Consider the following 22943-nt stretch of genomic DNA (forward strand, 5'->3'; position numbering starts at 1 on the left):
GAATGCCTTTTGGTTTAGCCAAAATGGCCTTCTCATGCTTGGAATTGCTCTGTGTCAAAAAACTTAGTCCTCACACTGCCTCTGCATATAAAGCTGTGAGTGGAATTTTCTCAGAACAGCAGAGCTGAGCAGTTTCCCTGTTGCAGGCCCATGTTCAGGCTGGACTCACAAGGCGCGAAACAACTTCTCCCCTCCAAAGAAGTGATGCTGCCCTGAGTGTGACCCCTCCTGCCTGCTGGCTGACCACATGCACCGGTGTCATTCCAATACCTGGAGCAGAATCAGTGAAAATATTTCTATGAGCCTGCCCAGCAAACTCATGTTCATGGGTGAGTCTATTATATTCATATCTTCTGGTGTGCAATCATTTCTTCAGATTTTTTTTTTCTCTCCTTTTCTGTTATTCCTCTAATGTTTTATAACTTCTGCTGGAGGCAGGGACTAAATTTACGAGTGGAAAAGCATGCTTTCCAAGAGAAAATGATACGCAAAAACAATATACAATATTTGGACTACTACTAGGAGGGGTTACAGTGTATCGTAATGTGTAATTTATCAACTAGTATGAAGCAGTAGAGGTTGCTCTAAGTTTTTCATCTTATATATGTTGTACTCCGGAGCCTTTATTTCACTTCTAAAGATTAGAGATCATTCCAACAAATAACATACGCATCTAAAGTGTAGAGACTTCAGACAGACCTTTTGTTAAATCAGGATCAAATAACAAGCTTAAGGAAAGTGGATTTCTACATGTGATTTCAGGAAGCAAGAAAAATATTTGTAACACTGGCGAGCCAATATGAAATCTCAAGTTGAAGTGATACTCTGAAAACAATCTGTTGTGTGTTTCAGTGATTGCCTTGCAGTAATTTTCTTCATAAACTCATTCAGTTTGTAAATAAGCATTTGCTTTTTGGTCCCCTCTAACCGCTTTTCATTCAGACTGGGAACATACTTTTTCCAGTAGCAGCAGTAGGATTTTTTGAGGGGATATCAGTGCTCTTAAGTCGCACCTGGACATCCTCTGCTATTTGATAAAGCCCTCACTAGGGGCAACTAGGCTGCCAACTGGCACCTTCTTTAGGATGGAGCCGATGGGTATGGAAAACTATATTTGGATTGAGAAGAAGTCACAGAACAAAGCTGCTGGGTGCTCTGAAGGTAATGGGATGGCCCTGAGAGTGCTGAGGTGTGTCGGCAGGCTCAAGGTTCATGAGCTGAACTCCATCCTCATTTCATGGACCAGGAGGAATCTGAGTTGTCAGTAAGCTGCAGAAACCCCTGCTTTCTGAGACAGCAATGAAAGCAGCCTAAGGTATTTGTTTTCTAGTATTCTTAATGTAGAATATATTTAGAGACCTGAATCACTTATATTTTAAATCAAAACAAAACATCTATTTGATGTTGCTTTTTAATTGTGTTTGAATTGCAAAACGCCCCATTATACGCTTTCTTAAGAATACTGTGCATTAGAATTAACATTGTTAGCAACAATACTGATCAAAGCTTATTTCTCAAAATAGTGATGCACACTGCCTTATTCAAACATAAATATAAAATCACATGTATATACATGTTCAGACTGCAGTGCATGATATTACTTGTCCCTGACATTTCCAGAAAGACACAAGTAAAATATGAGTGTGTAGTTGTGAAACTCTTAGAATTTTATGATGCCTTGGGAAAGAGTAGATATACAAACGCATCCACAAAAGTTTGCATTTCAGAGTAAATTGAAATAAAGTAATTTACAATCCTTCTCATCACCTTTGCAAGGTGGGAAAAGATCATGCACCCACATATATATATAAAAATTAAAACATATACGAGCCCTTCCAGTGGGATGTAGAGCAAGTAAACCCTCATGAGGATCAATATTCTGTATAAGAAAATTGATGCATATGAACAGAGAAGTTGCTCGTTTTCAGATCTCCTATGGGAACAAGTTTTAGATAATTACATGATAAAAAGACCTTTTAGAATCTATGAAAAGACACTCCAAAATGTCAAATGCATAGAAGCCATGTTCCACCTGTAATGATGAAAGTAGCACATTCTGTAACCTTTATAGAAACAGATTTACTAAACACATTAGCCTAATTTTACAGGACCATAAATGTCTATTGTAGTGCACTGTTAGGGAGCTGTGCTGAACTAATACTGGTGTCCTGCTATATGTTAGAATGTTGTGAGATGCTTTGTGATTTTCCATGGGAAAAAAATGGTAAGCGGGGCATATTTAGAGGATGCCAGAGGGGATAGCTGGGTCAAGGGTAATTGTAAAGGGTGGCTGACCAGAATTTTGTAATAGGGGTCATTCTTGCAACTTACGACTTTAAAAAGAGGTTGTCTACCAACAACACCCACCCTCCATTCCCTCCCGCACAAAGACATGTAGCAGCACATTATGGCTTTCAACACCATAATATCATCTGTCTCTGAATCAGATACCCACAGCTCTTACACCATGTCTTGAAGTAGCTTGGCATCTTAGGATAATATTATCAGAATTTAATTTTTTTTACCAAATTGCTATTCCTTCCTCTGTAATTCTTTTTCAGTGGAGTGCAAAAACTTTGATGGGGAAGGGAAGTATGCAAGTACTTACACCCAAACCAGCCCTTGCTCTGGGGGCAGGAGGAATCTGTATGTTTAGATCTCCGCTGGCAGTGGAAAGGGGCTGAGGGTGGCATCCAGCTCATCCCGGTAGCTGACTCCCAGCAAGGCAGTGGGCATGGCTCAGGCGTACCAGAAGAAGAAACTCACAGGCTCCTGCACAATGTTCTTATCAGATACTGTCTCTCAATTTAGTGATACAGCATTTTCCAACTTTGACTGACAGAACTGGGCAGCGGTTCATTAGAAGACTTAAAAGCAGCAGGTTTTGTCTTAGATCACTTAGATCACTTAGATCTCTTGGTACGTAATCTACCAAGTCAAGCACCTTCTAACTCTCCAGAATATAGTGCTGTACCTCTTGTAAAGAAATTTCAACTTTTATTTTATTAATTAACGTGCACAATGACGTCCTGTTATGTAGAGGTAATTTTTAAACAGATTTTTTTTTTATTTTTCCTTTTGATAGAACGGAACAGGAGTTACAATGCATAATAAATCAGTATACCACAATTTGGGATGTACTAGCTGATCCTACATATTTATCGTGTATTTATTACTTGTAGAGGGTGTATTCCTTTCAGATAAGCTTTTAGTGTCAGCCTCCTATGGAAACGTGGGATGCTGTTAATACAAACTTCAGCTAAAGGATACGAAGAAGCTACAAAGCCCAATGAAATGTGCTTAGGATCTGCATTGCAGTTCTCTGTAATACTGAAAATGGAAATCTGACTTACATTGGTAACATTACTTTTAAACACACCAGAACAACCGACCGAGTTTGGTGCATAAATGTATAGGTAAGTGGAAGTGAACCATGGGGATATCTGAACATAGGTATAACTATAGAGAGTCCCAAGCTGTACCCATTAAGTGTTGCAGCAGGAAAACAGAAGTAAACATAATCATAGACAGAAAGGATTCCAGTGTATTTGCTTTGCTAAAGATGTTATGAAGCTGTGGTGCAGCCACTGCTGCCTGTAGAGTCCCATCACTGCCTAATTACAGGACTGAGTTGAATCTAACTGATACATTAGATATATGATAGTTTTCATTTTCTATGTGTAGGAAACACAGAAATGTGTGTTACATTACAGAATGACTAGTAACAAATCAGAAATAACTTTGACTTCATCATACCCAGAATTGTGCTGTCCTGAATTCCCATCTGCTCAGTTCCCATTAAAAACTAAATTGTCATCATAAACTTAAGAAATTTTATTTGACAAACATGATAAAGTGTAAGTTGCATGAAGTAAGAGCCCATAAAGAGACATATTACGTAGATGCTGAGGTTCTGAGTCAGTACTGAAAATCATTTCTTTTTCCTGTAGAAGAGACAGACTTTAACTGTCTTTTATATATATATATATTTATCTTTTAAAAAATATTTTTATTTCTCTTAATACAATGTGGAATGACAAATGTTGTTTTTCCTGCCTAATGAACAGCTAACAGCTTCTGTTCCCTGCCTCGGTGTTTATACAAATCAGAGGAGGAGCAAATTAAAAATTGATTTAGTTTTATTGTTTTGGGCTTCAGAGTACGACATCTCCTGTGTCATTAAGACTGTCCATCCTATTTCAATGTATTTCTTTCTGAGTTTATACTCGTGTGATGTCAAACTAATGTGCAGCTGCAGATATGCAGTTGCCTTTGTTCTCTTCTATTCACTGGCACTTCAGAAGTCTTGAGGGCAAGAACACAAAACAAACCTGTCTGACCATTCGGAAGCTTTCTAGCTGTGAATATAGCTGCCAATTTTGACACAGCCAGGGAGAAAGACAACTTCAAAATGTGTTATGTCTGACTGGGATGAGAGCCAGATTATTAACAGGATGACTTGTTTTGTGAGAGTAAGCGAAAAATTCACCACCACCTATACTTTCCATCCACTCTCTCAGTTATAATGCCTGGAGTCTTCGAACTGATATTTGATTATTTATGAACGTACGATAACCAAATAGTGGCACTAAATTGAGAGACATTATCTTCACGGTTGACATAGAGGCTTCACAACTGCCCATTTCTCCATCTTTTTTTTTTAATACACTTGAATGACAAGTCGCTGATAAAAATAAATACTTTGTGACAAGGGAAGAAATATGACTTGAGGGTGTCAGTGTTGGAATGAATATCACAGAAGTTTTCCATCACAGCTGTTAAATGAGGAATGGTATCTAAAACAGCACAGCTCAATAAATGGCCATTATACAGCCTATATCTGTAATCACGGCACCCTATCTGTAGTTTTATTGCAACGTACATGTATGAGGGCAAAACGTGTCTAATATCTGAACTATACCGCACCTAGGTCTCAGCTTTCAGACAACAATGAATTACTTTCAAACAGAATGTCTTCCTAAATCAATTTTCTCCTTATCTTTGTTGAATTATTTTCACCCTGTGTGTCTAACACTCTATTATTAAGCCATACTTTCTGATTCTTCGTTTTGAGTTAGTTTCACGTAGGAAATGAGAGTTTGTAAAAATCTTTCGTTCTGTAGAATTATTCTGTGAATGGTAAGCACATGTGCAACAGTATGAGAGCATGCATGGCACCACAATTCAAAAATAATGCAAGGTGACAGAATTTGCCTTCTATTCACTATTTATTTTTTATGCTATAAAACAGCACCTAATGATGACACTTCCTTTGTATAAATAGCCAAGAATGCATTCCTTTCCTTCCGTGGATAATAATGAATTCCTAGTAATGTGTGACAATTTATACTCTGGGTTTTGTCCACGTCATTTCTTCCGTATTGAACAGCTCCCTGCCCCCAAATCCTGAACTTTCTTCACAGTTTGTGTTTGTTATGAAAATACTTCCCTCTTGGTCTGATTAATTACTTTTATCCGGTCCCATAGCTTTTTATTCCTCCACTCTTTTTCTTTGATTCTATTGCTTTAATTTTTAATGAAGATTTATTAATAGTTTTAGGGGGTTTTAGAAATTGCATTTTATCTCTCACAGAATTTGAAGAGACTTATATGGGATTTGCATTATTAATGCTGTTATTATTATCATTATTATTAATTCTACCTGTTTACTTTTACTGGTATACATTTATTCATTTGAATCAACAATTTATAAAACATTAAAAATACTTCACAATGCATGAGTGGCAAGGAACTTAGCCTAGTTTCACTTATAGCCAATGTATCTCTAGAGCCTTATGTTTCCTTTGTTTAAAGTTACATTTGAAAAGAAATATCACCTACATTTAGGTCTTCTTTCAATGAAAGCTAAAATTCCAAATGTGGAATTAAGTTTTGTAATGTAATACCGCATGCTGAAATTTGAGAGAGTCGAGGCCGTAAGTTGTGGTAATCAAAGGAAACTCCGTGGAGTGATAATAAATACCTCCAGTGGAAACCCATTAGAAATGAAAATAGAAATATAAACAGAAATCTTGCTGACCACTTTTTTCTTTTTGCTTTCTACCACCTCTTGAAGTCTCATGTTGCAAAAATATACCCAGAAGCACAGTGCAAGCATCTAGTTCTAAAATTACAATGATGTTTATACTACAGATTTGTCTACTCTCTGTTTTACATCCCGTGTCCTGGAACAAAGGGTTTGATGGCTGATAAAAATATGAACCATATAGTTTAACTGCAGAAACTATTCTTATTCACATAAATGCCTAATAATTCCCTCCTGTACCCTCTCCTAATTCCCTTTACTATGTCAATAGAACTCTCTGGCAGGAAGCTTAGAAGTTCATTATACACTATGCCTGATCCTGGCAAGCAAGGATCAGTTTAAATTTTGAAATTAAAAGGAAAAAAATAACAACCCCAAAACAACAAAAGGAATGAAACCCAAAAATGGATCAATATAATACTTGGCTTATTCCCTACTAAACTATTCTCCAGTGATTTTTTTTTGTGCATGATCCTTTCTGACTTGTGCATTACAAGCTTCTGATGCTTAAGTAGTGTTTTGGTGCTTGCTCAGGAAATTCACTACACAAAAGCCAAGTACAACCTAAATATTATTAATAATTTTTTGTGGTGTTTGGCAACATATGTTTGGCAAAGAACAGGAGTAATAAGCTTTGAAGTCATGTTTCACAGGTGCTGAAGCTGCATGGGTCTCAGATGTTCTTAAAGATCTAAGACAACAGAATATCTCTCCAAACCATTAAAGTTTGAAAAGCAAGTGAACAGATGTTCAGTCCTTTCATTTAATATTTCAGGCAGCTGTGTAACTTTACTGTGTTGGTCTTTTTTTTTAATTTTCTACTTTTCTCTCTCCCTAACATTTAAAAACTAAACTGGGTTTAAGGTCAGGCCTGATGACAGCCTGAGTAGGTTCTGGCAGCTGTTTAAATGTTTGTGACATCTGCCTCAGAAGCTGGGACTCATCTCTCGCTTCTGCCAGAGCCGTTGCAGCACAGCATCTCTGTCATTTCTCCAGGCAACTTCCCCTGGAGAGAAACTTAAGGGTGGCTAAAACTTTCTGGTATTTCTGTTATGCTTTCTTAACTGCTTCATACACTTTACGTCAGGAACCTGGAATGGACAAGAAAATAAAGTTTAAACCATTTAAAACATATTAGAAACTGGGAAGAAAAGCAAAATACTTTTGGAAGTATCCCTTACAATATCTGAAGCACGTTTTACTTCTTTTGAAGGAGTCATCATCACATTGGCAATAATATGGGCATAATTTTGCAGAGGAGCCTATTGCAATATGGTATTGTTCTTTCTTCATTCAAAAGCCTGCACCTAAACCATCTCCCAAGCAGCAGCTCCCTTTGAGGTCTGCAACATGAGCAGACTAATGCAGAAATTCTGGCAGCTTGCTGATTGATCCTTAATGTTAGGCTCATCGGTATTAAGTGTCAAGAAGGCAAACTTCAATGTAAAAAAATAATGGAGGAGTCATAAGAGGAGGAGGAGCTGGAAAGACCTGGCCCTTCATTAAACTAAATGGCTTAGTGCAAGCCATCCAGTGAAGAAGAAGGATCAAAAGTGTCACAGATTGTCACAGTCTATATTGTGATCTTTCAGTCTGAAATTAACTTATTTTCTTCTTTCTGTCAGCACCTACTGACAGTTTGTGTGATGCCTACACTAACAGATATTTTTCTTTCAGGGTGTTTAGCAAATTGCCACTTAAAGCTAGGCTTTATCCTGATCATCTCTTTCTGTGTTACACTGCAGGGTAGCTTTCTCAGTATGACTTACAAACTTTTTTGGTGCAGAACCCTTCAACTATATTTCTATGCACCTGTGTCAGTGTTATCTTATTTGCTGGGGTGATGGAATTTGACACAGAACAGTAGAGAGAGTAGACATTTTTTATTGTAGTGTCTCATCATTCCCTATGCCTATGACCACCTCATGCTTCATACTGCAATGGAGCAATTAGAGATATATCATCTTCAAGGAGAAATCATCCAGAAAACCTTCTATAATGTGAAGTATCTAAGGCAGGCCCCTACATAATGTTTTATTTTGTGTTTTGTCCTGTGAAGGTTCCATGTGAAACATGGTTAAAGCTTGGATATCTTCTGGTTTGTTTTCCTAATGGAATTTTATATCCAATGTAGTCAATTTCTTTCATCGTGAGAGGGATTTTGTCTGCCTTGAACTCAGTATTTTCTGCATGAGCCCTTGTCATTACTTTCTTCAGTACTGATAAGTGTTTTACTGGAATTGATGCCATTATTACTATGTCATCAGTTATTTTCTGGATGCCTGTATGGTTTCCAAATAGTCTCTGTCCTTTTGTTGCAACACTTCACTAGCTGACCTTATTCCAAAAGGTAGGCAATGAAACTTGTTCCTGCCCCAGGGTGAAACGAAAGTGCACAGTAAATATCATTCTTCATCTCATCTGGCTTGTCACTATCCATCCTTCCTACCAGGATTTCTTTTAGCAGATGAGTTGGCTTTGACCGTTTGCTGTCACAACTTGGCCTATCTGAGGTTACTGGAACTTGGGTGTATCCAAATCCAAATTCCACAATTTCTCTTTTTGTGTGATGTCATGCTGTTTGACCACAAGCTGAATATATTTGTTCTGCCTATATTCCCTTGTTTCCTTAGTTGCTGCTTGTTTCCTTTGCTGCTTTCTGTCACTGTAACCATAAATTCTATAGCGGTGCATGACAGGGATGATCAATGAATATAGATATGTGTCTGTACTTCGTAAGGGATCCTGCTAAATTCTTGAAGGATGTCTGTGATCAGTATTCAGTGATGCTTCATGCATTGGGATGTCTACTTTATATTAAATCTTTAACTGTGTTTGAGTAATACTGTCCTTGATGGTATTTCCATGGCAGAGGGTCAAATGCCAGCCTTTCTTCAGCCGTTACCCTATAAAAGTGACTTCAGTGTTTCCCGTGATGGCATTACAACACAGGTAGTTCATTCATTTTCTTTACTTGGACTGGGATACAGTGTCTGTTTTAAAAGATGAACCTCAGCTCCTGCGCTTCACTTGAACCCTCTGAGTACATTTCTTGTGTGCTGTAGGAGTTGTCCTATTTCCTGATATTACACCCACAAGAAGAGATTAGTCACGTACGAGTTCAGCCAGGGATTTGTAGTTTTGTTTTGGTTTTTTTTCCTCAAGGTAAGTTTCTTGTTTTGAAAAGCAAGAATAGCTGTTACACATACTGCATTCGTGACAGAAAATGTGCACAGGCTGGTGGGAGTTTCTCTACCCAGGTGTGAGGTGTGGAGGGTTTTCTGCTCTCACTCAAGGGCCACTGGTCCTCCCGCATGGTTTTCAAGGTGGTTAGTGAGGGAGCGAGAGCAGATTTCAAAATGCAGTGCAGCCCCGATCTTGGCTTGGTTGGCACTGCAGCTCTTCAGATTATCTCTTTTTGCACTCCCAAATCCACCTTTCTCAGACACCTTTACCTGAGTGATTTATCAGTGACGCTGAGCACAGTTCTATCTCTAAGCATGTCATTTCCAGTATTTTCTGACTCCCAATTTCATGCGTTTTACCTCAGCTCCGTTACAAGCTTTTCCGTCTGCTGTTCCTCTTGGTACTGCTGAGATGAGAACTGGTATAATTCAAACACAGCATTTTGGGTTTATTTGTTTGATGATTGTTTGGGAGTTTTCTTTCTTGTTTTTTTTTTTTTGTTGTCGTTATTGTTGTTGGGTTTTTTTTATGGATCTCAATGTTTTTAAAGCATTGTTCAACTCATTGCTTTGATGATGTGATCTAAATCCCAGAATCTCATGACCTAGTGAGTTCCACAAAAAAATGGCTATTTTCAAATCCTATTCTGTTTCTATGCTTCTTGCTATTTTGTGCTTCTCAGTACAGCCCTCTGCCAACACATTCAGTAAGGGTGTGAAGAAGGGGAGGGGAATTGTCACCCTTGATGCTCTGTACTTTTTCCCTGCCCTGCTTTCTAGGGTATCTACATTTTTTGCTTTCATTCATGCTCTTACTGTCCTTGGAAAAAACAAAACAGAGTTTCTCTCCGACCTGTTGTTACTTCATTACTGTCTGTTTCTCTGGAACATCAACATCACTAGCACTAATATAAGTTTGAACTCAGACTCTGTTTTAGGGTAATAAGAATGGCTCCTACAGCCGGCCAGGCAGCCCTTTAGCTGCTATCAGAAGCAGAAGACACACAGTATCCTTGATGGGGATTATGCCTAAGTACATCTAGAGACATCATATCAGCGTAAAAAGCTAATCCTCCTTGACCTACAGGCTATACCTCAAAGAATAACCATGTCTCTAATGTTTAAAGCAGACATAAGCACCTCCTGGAAATTAACCTGCTTTAGATTAGGATTGATCCGGTAGAGCAAATCTACATCTAGTGATATCACACGGCACCGAAGTTTCCTCGGTCTGCTATTAACAGGATTGTCATAAGCAGGAAAAATCCATAAATAAAAGTAAGGATGTTTTTGTGAAATAACCCTCTAACATTGTGTTGAATTTCTTCTTGTTGGTGTTTTCCCAACATTCCAGTGCTGCAGCATGCGATTAAGGGAAAGATTAACTGTTGAGGCTGGAAAGACAACATGGGTACAAGTAAAGATACAGACTTCTTTCTCTGATAGCATCACTTCAAAAGCATAAACTAAAAAAAGTGAAGACAATCACTCAGCAAATTAAAAAAGATGAGGGGGGAAGGGAGGGAGGGAGGACGTAGAGAGGGAGGACATATCCACCCAAGAGTATTGAAGGAACTGGCGGATGTCCTTTCCAAACCCCTATCCATCATCTTCCAGAGGTCCTGGCTGACTGGGGAAGTTCCACTAGACTGGAGGCTGGCTGATGTTGTGCCCATATACAAGAAGGGTTGCAGAGAGGATCCGGGGAACTACAGGCCTGTCAGTCTCACCTCAGTGCCAGGGAAAGTCATGGAACAGGTAATCTTGAGTGCTATCATGAAGCACACGCAAGAGAACCGGGTGATCAGGCCCAGTCAACATGGGTTTACAAAAGGCAGATCTTGCCAAACTAACCTGATCACCTTCTATGACAAAATCACTCAACTACTGGATGGGGGAAAGGCTGTGGATGTAGTCTTCTTGGACTTCAGTAAAGCCATTGATACAGTTTCTCACAGCATTCTGCTGCAGAAACTGTCAGCCTCTGGCCTGGACAGGCGCACACTCTCCTGGGTTGAAAACTGGTTGGATGGCCGGGCCCAGAGAGTGGTGGTCAATGGAGTTAACTCCAGCTGGAGGCCAGTCACAAGTGGGGTTCCTCAGGGCTCAGTACTGGATCCAGCTCTGTTCAATCTCTTTATCAACGACCTGGATGAAGGCATTGAGTGCACCCTCAGCAAGTTTGCAGATGACACTAAGCTGGGAGGAAGTGTGGATCTGCTGGAGGGTAGGGAGGCTCTGCAAAGGGATCTGAACAGGCTGCACCGCTGGGCTGAGACCAATGGGATGAGGTTTAACAAGGCCAAATGCCGGGTCCTGCACTTGGGGCACAACAACCCTATGCAGCGCTACAGACTGGGGGAAGAATGGCTGGAGAGCTGCACGGAAGAGAAGGACCTGGGGGTGCTGGTTGACAGCCGACTGAACATGAGCCAGCAGTGTGCCCAGGTGGCCAAGAAGGCCAACGGCATCTTGGCTTGTATCAGAAATGGGGTCACCAGCAGGTCCAGGGAGGTTATTCTCCCTCTGTACTCAGCACTGGTGAGACCGCACCTCGAATACTGTGTTCAGTTCTGGGCCCCTCACCACATGAAGGATGTTGAGGCTCTGGAGTGTGTCCAGAGAAGAGCAACAAAGCTGGTGAGGGGGCTGGAGAACAAGTCTTACGAGGGGCGGCTGAGAGAGCTGGGGTTGTTTAGCCTGGAGAAGAGGAGGCTGAGGGGAGACCTTATTACTCTCTACAACTACCTGAAAGGAGGTTGTGGAGAGGAGGGAGCTGGGCTCTTCTCCCAAGTGACAGGGGACAGGACAAGAGGGAATGGCCTGAAGCTCCGTCAGGGGAGGTTCAGGTTGGATATCAGAAAAAAATTCTTCACAGTAAGAGTCATTGGGTACTGGAACAGGCTGCCCAGGGAGGTGGTCGAGTCGCCTTCCCTGGAGGTGTTTAAGGAACGGGTGGATGAAGTTCTTAGGGACATGGTTTAGGGAGTGTTAGGAATGGTTGGACTCGATGATCCAATGGGTCCTTTCCGACCTTGTGATTCTGTGCTAGAAGAGCATTATTACCTTTCCAATGGATTAGCTGGAGTGGGGAGAAGGGCTTAGATACAGTTAGGGTGCTCATCAGGCTCTGTTTTGTATGTCAATGTGATTACTTAATTTCAAATCAATAGCTTTTCAAATTTTAAAGTACTTATGAAATAATTTCCCAGAGAGTGGTCTGCTGGTGGTCTCAGGAATATTTACTCACTCTGCCCCTACTCAGTCATTTTTAGTTGTAGCTTTACCTAAGACATAACTAAGGGCCATTATCTTTCCCCAGCTGTTACATATTAAATGCTACAGATGGCATCATTTTAAGATCGTTAAAGAAACACAGTCTTCACAGCCTAGATGGAAGGGGATTGTAGCCTATATTAAGCTGCAGTTGGCACAAGAGGGCAGGAAGCCTGGTTCAAAGGGTTGCTTCTGAGGTAAAACAATTAATTCATTTTTTTATTCCTTTTGGTCCAAGATACAGCACCTTGAGGTTTGTTAAATTGCACCCACTGTCTGTTACTCATTCTACAGCAAAGCTATTGCCACAATATATCTGCCAAGAGCTGGGTTGTCTATGAAGGTTGTGCCACCCCCAGCCAGAGTGTGCAGCAATAGGATACTATTCACTGTTGATTTTATCTTCTCTAGCACTAATATTAAACTCTAGGTGTAAATTGTACATATGGATATTTGCACATCTCTAGACACAGAAGTATCATTGACTTCTGCTCTCTTAGCACTCTGACCCCAAACCCTCTACGGCTATGTTTGCTCTCAGAACAGGATGTTAGAAAAAGGAGCAATGCCAGTAAGCAACTGCATAAGTTTTTCCTTTCTTCTGCACAACTTCTTTCACCTAGGTGTTATCAATTGCTAAGATAAAGCAAATATTTGTAATAGTGCTATCTGGTGATACCAATCGTGATGTAATAGTAGGTATTTTGTATCTTTCTAAAACAAATATATTACTTTTTTCTGATTCTTGCTTATTGGTTTGTATTCAGGAAACCCTGTAAAATGTTCAGGTTAGGTGACAGTTTCCAGCTTTTGCAATTAAACTTTCTCTTAGGATGAGTAATTTGACTATATTTTATATGACAAATTATTTGAAATTATTCTAGCCACAGAGTTCCAGGTATTCATAATTATGTGTTATGGGCTGTACATACATTAAAAAAAGTGTGCAAATAGTTTTTGAGGTTTTTTTTTCTACACTGTGTCCCCCTAAATAATAGCAAACACAGCTGAAGCTTCTGGATTTATCTCAACAATATGTGTTCTGACTGTGAACGGGTGCCTCTAAATGACCGGTTTCTTCAAGTCCTCAAAGGAGGCCTAAGTTCCACAGTTAGGAGCCAGATTCAAGTCAGTAATGTCTTTCCAAGAAAACAGTGCAGTTTTCTTAGTTGTAATAGTAATAGTTTGAGACATAATGTGGAATTGTATGGTTCTGAAAGCCATGACTGCAATCTCAAGACAAATTAAAGGATAAGATTCCTGTGAGTAATTCAATAGCTGAGATTTGACCTTTTATTCAAAATAAATATAAAATGAGACTGCTAAAACTGTTTTGCTCTTTTTTTTTTTTTTTAAAGAGTTCCAACTTATATTTTCTTATTTCTATTTCATTGTTTTGTGGCAATCTGAAAGGAGATTTCTTTACAGCTATATTGTAAGGCAGGTATACTTATAAAAGATTTGTCTTACTTTTGGTTACTAGTGGACAATAGGTGGAATAATGTATTCACAAACATGATTGCTAAATCCAGCAAATTGGTTCAGCCATATTTGTACCAGACTTCCTTTGGTTTCCCATGTAGTTTGCAAAAGCTGCCTTTTGCTAAGATAAATGTTTAGGTGAGAACTGTTTATCTAAGTATGAATGTATTGGCATACCAACAGAAGTGTGTATATGCAAACAAGTATACACAAACAAGTATGTATATAAAAAGCACTTTCCTTTTCTTTTTTACCATTTTCTTACCCTTTTTTTCCACTGTTTTCCTACCCTCTTTTTCATTTGCAAGAATGAAATAAGTGTTAAGAACGTAAGATGACGATAAACCTGATTGATCTTTTCATATTTGTTAGTCTAAAATCTGAAGCTACATATTTAAATGTGATCTAAAGTCCAGAATTTGAAAGACTCATTATTTTCCCTGGGTTTTAAATCATTTACTGGCCGAAGTATGTTTTATGACTAAATGTGAGGAAAAAATACAAACTGCATTACAGTTGTCAAATAATAGAGAGTCATTTCTGAATGGTAGAGTCATGAGCCCAGTTGCTACTTGAATAATTATGAAATTAATGAATAATTACGAGAATTGCTACTTGAATAATAAGGAAAATTAAAACATTTATAGAGAATGTATGGGCAATTTGCAGACAGACTGCCACCTGCAAAAAGACAGATAAGTGTAACAAAAATTAATAAAGTCACAGTGCTGAACGCTGACATTCAGAAACGCATTTTATGTCACATTTAGACAGGGAGTTGTCTCAGTTGTATTCCTGGCATTCCTAGTTGCCAATTTGGAAAAAAAAGAAGAGATTTTTTTGTAGTGCTGGGGCATTAAACAAGTCAGCAATAGCACCGCTTTATTGCAAATGGATATATATAAATGTCAGTGCATGGCAAAAGAGCTCTGTGATGATTATCAGGACAGATTTTCAGCTCCTCTTTAAGACTGAATTTTCCTGTGTGCGTATATTAGCTCATACTAGGACTTGGCAAGCTGGAAAATCCATGTATTGGGAAAGCAGACAATTGATGGACAGATTTATTTACACAAAGACTACTTCAGGTACTTTTTATGTTCTTAAAAGGTAGGGCAACATTGCAAGGTCACAGTATGGGAGACGGTTTTTGGAACGACTAATTGTTAAACAACGGCTTTTGTATCCAGAAATAGAAAAAACATTTGTCCATTATTGGGAAATATTAAAGCAAAGCCTTTTTCTGATGTAACTGAACTTCGGGGCCAAACTGAGCTGTTAAATGAGTAGGAATTGCATCTTCATGTTTCAAATATAAAATGTTTGTTATCAAATCTTCGTAAATGGCAGGTATTGTACTGAAACAATAACTGAGAAACCTGGCATTGTAATGGAAATATTGATGAAACTATGTAAATTTTAACATGGGATGTTTTATATTAGCATGCAATCTAATTAACATCATATATGATAGATGCTTTCTAAATTGAGGCAATTCCTCACTCACAGAATTAACATAAATTTTTACCTCAGAGATGAACTGAAATGAGAAGGAACATTAGAGCTGCTAATGTACTCAGCTATTTCCTTGTTGAATACTATCACAAACCCAATAATAATAATGTAGTCTTGAAAACAAATTCACACATCCAGAAATTCCTCACTTAGTTTCTGGAAAAAGAAAAATGCTACTGTGCACTGCTTTCCGTACTGCTTTAAGTCTATCTTGACAGGCTAAAATTCTGGCTTATTTTTTTTCTTGCTTTAGTTGCGCGTCTTGCTATTAGCTATTTCACTCTAGTGCATTTGGAGAAACTATTTTGTGAAGATCTGTGTGCATATGCTTGCACAGAGGGAAATGCATATAAATAAGGAAGTATTTGCACTGATTATAGCAATTAAATAAGAAATACAGAGGAGAAGAGGAATTAAACTACTTGTGACATTTCTATGAAGGGATTACAGTGTCAAGAAGGAAGGACATAAATTACAGTATGCCCATGTAACTTAAGAGAAAATAAGCACATGATTATTGATAGTTTCTGGTTTACACACAGATGTACAGACACATGCACGTGCATGCACATATTGTAACCTAATTTACAGCTTGGAGCTAACAAACAAAATCCAAAGATACACTGTAAATTTGACTGCAAAAAGGAGTCCAGAAAGCAAATAGGCTATCTGTGGCATTGTACTTTCAGTACTTCACGCATGATCCCCTTCCCTCCCTCTGAAATACCAATTTATTTTACTTTAAGGACCTTTTAATTGTATCAAGTTGTTACCAGGTAATTAAGCAATAAATATGTATGATCGGGGAACCAGGAAAATCTCAGTGTTTGACAGAAGAGGCATCCAGTTCAAATTACATAATTCCTGTACCTCCTGTAACCATCCATTGCAAATATCCTGTCTGACAGTAATCTGTAAAGCATTCTTGGTCTGTCTTTTTAACCTTGACAGTAAAAGCTAAATCTCTGAGCCAACATATGTGTCCACGTTGGGGGTCTATTGCTGTTAAGGTCATAGTAGTTTCTTCAGTTTTACTTTTTGATAAGATTAGATAAAATTATGTGAGCAATAAGGATATAATATCTGAACATATAAGAGCCTATTTGGAGTGTAAGAGAATTCACCTTGTATTTTCAGTTGAAGGCCTTCCTCAAATTTTCTAAATGAACTTCAGCAAGACAAATACTTTTGCAAGAAAATAATTTATCAAAGGTAAATAGTACTAGTGTGATTGACACCCATTATTAAACTTATTTATTTTTGTTAAAGAATCTATTTCTCATACTTAATTATATTGTGTCAGACTTCTGTACACACATAGATATCAAAACTAGAATGTTAAATAATCATAAAAGCAAAACGTACTGAGTGTTTCCTCATAATTCTGACAAGAATAGAATATGCATCATTTCCAGGTATAATTGTGTAATAAGAAAGACTATTTTTAAAAATCACCAAATTTGTTTTACAAGAGAATCAGCAAATGCATCAACAATGACAGCTTCAAAAAAAAAAGGCACTTACTGCTGAAATTGGACAGATAAATGGGACAGGAAGTAGTCACACTGGAAAGAGCTGCACCTTCCTCAGCAGCTAATGGAGAAATAGCTGAGCAGCAAAATCCTCCAGAAAACGTAGATCACTTTTTTTTCTTTTTGGTAACTCTGGGGATAAAAGAAAAGAAGTCACACTGATCTCTGTTAGTCTTACTGGGAAGAGGGAATAACCATCCGCAATCACAGAACTAGAAAACAGCAGGTTTTTTTCAAGAGCCGATCCACATTCAATACTTGTAACATCGAGCTGCCTTGCAAACTTAACATGCAAGAGCAAATGGAAAATTCTGTGTCAAAATATATGTCTAGAAGAAAGAATGAAAAAAAAAAAACAAAACCAAAAAACAGACACAAATTCCTGATCCAGCCCCATCCATTTTTATCCAAAATAGCTAGAATACAGAGAGTGAAGAATTCATGCTAGTACTACTGCTCTTTGGGTAAGGCTATGCATTGGTTATATATAAGACAGAAGAAATTGTTGAGAAAAGAGCATTTCTTTGTAGAGCATTCTTTTAAATACTTATGGCTGTGCATTTTCACAGATTACTGTGGGAAGGGTAGATACTCTTCTACCAGCTTTCTTTTCTTCTTCAACATCTATGCTCTTTAGTATTAGCAATATAACCATCTGTAAGTTGTTAAGGTCGCAAAGGAGGAATATAAGCTACAGTCATAGGAGAAACTCCTCTTCCCCCTCTACTAGGACTTAGTCAGTTTAGGGATCTGGGACACAAGCGATGGAGGTTACTTACGGAGAAGAATGACAGATCTGAAGCAACCCTCTTTACTATAGAAGACTTAATCTCAATCTATAGTAAAGAGCCCATCTACGTGATTCAGATAAACGATGCACCATTCTTCAGGTATTCTGTGAAAAGTTAGCTCTTGTATTAAGGCTTACATTATGGCTAAACATAGAGATTTTATTGAACCAAGAATTCCAGTAGTACAGGCGTAATATTAAAGTTGGCATGTACATTAGCTTTGTGTTATTGATGTTGTGGCTTCTATTTCTTTGCGCCTTGAATGTAATGTGAATATCAAATAGAAAATCAGCTGGCATCAAGTTTCCCAAATAGATCACGAGTTAAAAATCTAAATCTTAATTTATTTTTCTAGGTTTTCTGTCTTTGTGAATAAGAGAGGCTGTTCTTCAGAAAGATATTACATAGCAAGGTGGGTGCACTAACAATCCTTTTAAAGAAAAGAAAGGCAATCTCATTTTACTCATACTTTCCAAACATAGGTAGAGGCTCCTGTAATTCATGATAATCAAAATGTGATTAAAGTACATCATGTTTCTCTTAAATTCTATTTCTACTTCAAACAGTGGGTAATAATGCTAAAACAAACTTCTATCCAAAGTTTTGTCTACTTAGAGAAGACAGAAGGAGAAATTCAGTTTTATTGTATGGTGCATATAGAAGGAAACAAAAAGTCCTACCACAGTTAAATGAAATAAAGTATAGGGTATCTATTGTATCCTCTAATTGTTAACACCTAAAACAAGTTACCATTGGGAAACTATGCACACATGTATTACTACATAAACTTCAGTACAGGTTTGTTCTTTTTTCTTTTTAGGAATATTTCCTGCAGTGTAGTTCAATAACAATAAAATAAGAGACAGTCTAAATGTGTGTCTGACATCATAAGAACCTAAAGTTGCTAAAAGTATTATTTGTACTGAAGACATTTCATTCCTTAGTGTCATTGGTAATAATGTAATAATAAAACCTTTGCAAAACATGTCATAGAATACCTTTTCTGATCCTTAATCTGTGTAGCCTCACCTACCAGTTATTCGTAGAAGCCTAGGATTGAAAAAACAACCTATTTAATTAATATCTAGAGGTACAAAGGACTCCATTTGTATGAATAAGAATGCATGTATAATATTAGAAGATTTATACCAAACACTGAGGATATACTTATCTTAAAATAATTTTTTCTTTCTGAAAGACAGAAAACCACACCTACATTGGGTACACACACTATCCAAAATGTCAAGACATGCATGTTGCTTTCAAGTGAGAAGCCCGTTAGTCTCCTGGTGTAAACAAGCTCCACAGTTTCAGATTTCTTTGTCAAAGACACCTCTGAGCACTGCTAGTTTAATATAGGAGCACTTTCCTAGAGGTCTGGATACTCGGAAAGTCTCATTCTGTTCAGTTAAGACGGAGATTCATAAAATTTGTATTGAGTGTTGGAAACTGATATTAAACTCTTTGACAGAGTAAAGATCTGGTGGTAATTGCATTTTTTTTTCTAATGTGCCCATTTATCCTTTTTTTCTTTACTGCTGTTAAACAAAATTAAATTTTTATTCATGCAATTTACTTGTCATTTTATAGACTAGATTGTTTGCATAAAATCATTGTTTGCAATCTACCTGACATTTACATGGTGCATTTCTAACAAGTGTGTTGGGCAGTGACACATACCCACAAACCTTCATTTTTGCTGCACTCTTCTGACTTGGAATACAAGACTTGTTCATAAAATGGAGTTTTATATTCTGAGGAAGTGGAATGTGTTCTCTTTTTGCATTAGAAATGTTAAAATTCCTTTTTTCATCATAATCTGTAATCTGACATGCTTATAAATACCCTGTCACACCGTGCCTTGCACATTCCTAATCTTCTATTGACAGTCATATTGCCTTCCATTTACATTGCTTCACTCATGCCCATTCATACTTAATCAGGCTTTGTGCTTGGTTGATCACACTGAATGAAAACCATTCTCTGCCTCTCAGACTTTTATATTCATAACCATACTTATTTCTTTATTCATATTCTCTGCTTCACACATCCATTGTATATTAACTCTAGATATTTCCAGTCTGTCTAACCTTAAAAATGTAAGACCTGATTTAGGGGAAAAATAAAGCATCCATGAAACTGACATACTTAAAAATCCACTTTCTGATTTTTCTTCTTTCTTAAAGGAAAATCAAAAGTTTTAGCACGCTGGAAAAAGTGTGGAAAAATACTAAAGTGGAATATTTGTTATGCTGTTCACCCAGGGCCAGTTGCTGATATTAACTGAGTTGGTCCACTCAAAGTATATTATATTACTTATTGTGGCTGAGGGCAGCAAAGACTGCCACCCAAGCCTTTGGAGATTTGGAATTAAAAAATTGGTTTAAATATGTCAAGATTATAAAGTCTGATTTGCTAGTCTTAAATCGAGAAGTGAGGGGATACTTGTTTTACATAGAGAGATCATTTCTGCTTGAAGGAGTGTTTTGACACCTATGGGGCATGTGTAAGATGTGCTATATTACAGAGTAGCTGATATTTTCAGCAGTATGCAGTTGATATAAAAATACAAAGAAAGATTCCTTCTCTTTATCCATGTTAATAATACTTTCCTGTCGCTCTCTGGTATCTGTGATATACTCAGAGTTGAATGGTACTGTGCAAGACAAAAGGCTTCCGAACATGATCACACTACCTTTTTATTCATTATTTGGTTTGTCGCTTGCCAGATGTATACTTCGGTTGCAACGCAAAAAAAGAAGATACTCAACATATGTGCTACATTATTAATTTATAAACTTCAACAGATTTGAGAAAAGATTTATGTTCTGCAACTTTGCTTTTTCAGTAAAAGTATGCTACAGCTTATTTATCTTGACTGTATTATAACCTTCCCTCTGTCTGTAATACATAACAAAGGCTTCACGCAATTGATTTTTTTTCTTATATGTAGGTGGGTTTTGTCTCAAAAGATCCACTCTCTTTTATCAGTATCAACATACATACATTTGATATAGTTCCTTGTATGACAACATTTTTTTCCTTCTTTTTATGGAAATGACACAGAAATAATCTTCAACCTCAGATTTAATATTCTGGTCTTCCTCTGTTTTTTTTATTCCTTTTATTTCCTTACAGCACATGTCCTAGTAAATATTACTTGCCTTATGCATCTGTATAAATCTAAAATACTGCACAACAGACAAAAACAGTGGAATGGTCTTATCGATGGATATAATTTGAAAGCACAGTAGGAATTTCCTCACATTTACAGGGTAGAAATTTTATAAGTCTTCTGTGATAGAAACAAGGTGCTCTAAGTCATGTTGAGAAAACACAACACAACGAAACAAAACATAGCCCTGCTCTGTATTCCCATCAAGGGAATGTACGTACTTGCCATGTCTGAAATTCCTTCCCTTCATGGGGTACTAGGATGCATGCTGGCAGAAGGAAATCACTGCCAAAGAAGGAGTATCCATGTGGTGTCCAACATCTCCTCCAGTGGCTCTCACTGCATTAGGAGAAAGTGCTAGAGCACGTTTGTCACCGTTGAGAGATTTACTGGAGGAGGCAGCTGCCATGTGGAATTTTGAAACCAGACAGGTTAATATTACTCCCATAAATCACAATAAGTTGGGAGTCACTGCTGTTTAGGCTACGCTGAATCCACCACATGGTGTGTAAGCCCTTGTTGATAGCATACTCTCTGCTCTTACGTATGAAAATCAAAATAACCCTGTACTGCAACATATAGAATAGCCACTATTAGAAGGATGGTAGTAGCAAAATAAAGCACCATTTTGCGTGTAATAATTCTAAATGCCTTTTGAAGGCCCTCAAAAATAAATCACCAGCTGTCAAGAGCTGTAGTTAGGCAGCAAAGACTCAGTGTTTCAGGGGAAAAGCAATGTATGCTCCTGGGGTGTCCCTCTGCTTCTTACAGAGACACAGAAACATCCATGGGGCAGACTGGGGAGTCGTTTTGTGTGTTTATGTGTGTCTATGCATAGGTGTCCACACGTATCTATCACCAGTCTATGCATACATCTGTATACATACACATATATGTATGTGTATGATGACAGAACTAAGTTAAGATGCCTTAATCTCTGCCCTGACAATGTGTAAAAAAAAGTCTGTGGCTGTCCCCTGCTGCAGTGTCATGTGCCTCTACTCTTCATGGGCTTGGAGTAACACCGGTTTTGTTTAGCGGAATCAAACCCTATAACCCAAAATGAGTTATAAAGCAGGGATATTTCCAGCGCTGGGGTGTGATGGAGTTTTCCTCCTCACTTGCACAACATATAACTTAACAAGGAGCTACTTATAGCCTAAAAACATATATAGTTATAAGCGCCTACTACATATTCATAACCTTTCCTGCTTCGTATTTTTTCCTTGAACTGTGTGCAGGCAGTCTCTTCTGGTTATTTTCCAGTTTTCTGCATTCCAATGCCCACTTATCAGTAAACTTCTGCTAGCTGGCTCCTTCATTATCAACTTCCAAGGACTTCAAGGCAAAAAACACCAAGCTCTAACGAACACTCCCAAACCCCCACTGTCTGGTTTTGCTCCTCACTGGTGTTATTTGAGGTCAAATCGCCACTCTGGGAAACCCAGAGGTTACTTGAGGTCATCCAATTAGGCATTTGCATTACTAGAGCTCAAAGCACCTCTCTGGGGACCATGCTAGCGGTTACCTGATGTCATCCAGTTAGGCCCTGGGCCTACTTAAGGTCATCCAATTAGGCCTCGAGGTTACCTGAGGTCAAAGCACTCTTCTGGAGACCATGCTGGGGTTACTTGAGGTCAAACAATTCTCTGAAGACCATGCTAGGGGTTACCTGAGAACATCCAATTAGGCCCCAGGGTAGCTTGAGGTCAAATCACAGCCAGGAGACGCCCTAGGTGTTACTTCAGGTCATTCAATAATGCTCTGCGATTACTATAAGAAAAACTCTTCTCTGGAGACGATGCAAGGGGTTACTTCACGTCAAAGCACCTCTCTGGAGACAATGCTATGGATAATTGAGGTCATCCAGTTAGGCTCTGGGGTTACTTGAGGTCAAACACCTCTGTGGAGACCCTGCTATGGGTTATTTGAGGTCATCCA

At 38.2% G+C, this 22943-nt stretch overlaps 1 long non-coding RNA gene across 2 annotated transcripts in view; it reads left to right on the plus strand.

Moving 5' to 3' along the window:
* Nucleotides 1-19980, plus strand: part of LOC128852155 (uncharacterized) — a 31314-nt gene extending 11334 nt beyond the window's left edge. For both annotated transcript variants that reach the window (XR_008449816.1, XR_008449815.1), the window contains exons 2-3: nt 147-329; nt 18183-19980. This is a non-coding gene — a long non-coding RNA (uncharacterized LOC128852155). The remainder of the gene's footprint in view (nt 1-146; nt 330-18182) is intronic.
* The last annotated feature ends 2963 nt before the right edge of the window (nt 19981-22943 follow it).

This window comes from Cuculus canorus, chromosome 4 (assembly GCF_017976375.1).
Source record: "Cuculus canorus isolate bCucCan1 chromosome 4, bCucCan1.pri, whole genome shotgun sequence".
NCBI classification, from domain to species: domain Eukaryota; kingdom Metazoa; phylum Chordata; class Aves; order Cuculiformes; family Cuculidae; genus Cuculus; species Cuculus canorus.